We start from the raw sequence: 1,384 nt of genomic DNA on the forward strand, positions 1-1,384 counted from the left end.
GTACATGGTCCTTCAAAAAATCCATGAAACAAAAAAAGATTTTTTTCGCCTCTGCAAATAGAGCCCGAATTCGAAAGTACAACTGTGCACCTGCAACCTACACATAGAAAAGAGAAGAAAATGGGTTGGGACTGGGGGTTTGCCTTTAGGTCAAACCCTAGTTTAAGAATTAACCAAGTAATGAAAGAAAGTACTTGCAATTAGTTGTAAATGAAAGACTTGTTAGGTACCGGGAAGGACAACTAAGAGGGGGGGGGTGAATCAGTTGTTAACCAGTTCTCAGAAATTTATAAACCAAATGCAAATTATTCCAGCTTAAACTTAATGCCGATAAACCAAAGTTAAGTGCCGGTAAAATAGATTAATAGATATAGCCGTACCGGTATAACTTAATGCATGAAACAAAAAGAGAAACAACATCCACAACACATGAAACAAAGATTTTGACATGGAAACCTGGTAAGGGAAAAAACATGGTGGGAAACCTTACCCAAAATTAGATGATACTATTGCAGATAGTATGTGTATACAAATGGGATCTACACATGTAGAAAGGACAACTTCTTAGAGCTCACTGCTGAATCACAAAATAGGAGTCACACTAACTACACAATTGGATGGTTAAATCCAATGATAATGTACTGCTCAAAGTAGCATCTCCAATGCTGGATTCAGTACCAATTAAGCTCTGAACATGAGTGTCACAAACACCTTCATAACCTTCCTTCAACCTTCAAATAATGTCTGCGTGATTCGCACAAGGATCTACTTATTTTTCACTCTTCAATATCCACACTCACTCATGATTACGATCTTCAATAAGATCTTACAATCATATTTACAAAACTTAAGACCAAATGTATAGGTCAGCTCACTAAAGATATTACAATTAAATCAATTGCAAATAAGTCTTGATGCGATACAACATGTCGGCTCAATACATTTACCACATTAACTAATCAATAAAACAATCTCCATAATGTGTCGTGCTGATCTGGAGTATCGGTCCATAACCTAGACTTATCTGTTGGTTAAGACAAATCTGTCAACCCGATTAGAACAATAAGAAAAACACCAAAACCAAAATTCCAATCCATGTCTTCGACATAACCAAATGATCTCCAAGATGACAAGTGTTGACATCAATGACAAAATCAATGCAACACATGATGAAGTCATCCATAATACCAACAAGACTGAATTGTAAATCACCTCAAGGGAGGTTGTGATAGCAATGCTGATAGCAATGCTTGTGTGAATTTAATGTTGGAATGAATCTCCTCTTCAATGGTTGAATCCTTGATTTGAATGCAATACCTAGCCTTGAAGGGAGACTTGAGAATGCTCAATGTTGGAAAGGAATGCTTGAATACTTGAATGCTCT

The sequence above is a fragment of the Cryptomeria japonica genome, chromosome 5 (genome assembly GCF_030272615.1).
Source record: "Cryptomeria japonica chromosome 5, Sugi_1.0, whole genome shotgun sequence".
NCBI lineage: Eukaryota > Viridiplantae > Streptophyta > Pinopsida > Cupressales > Cupressaceae > Cryptomeria > Cryptomeria japonica.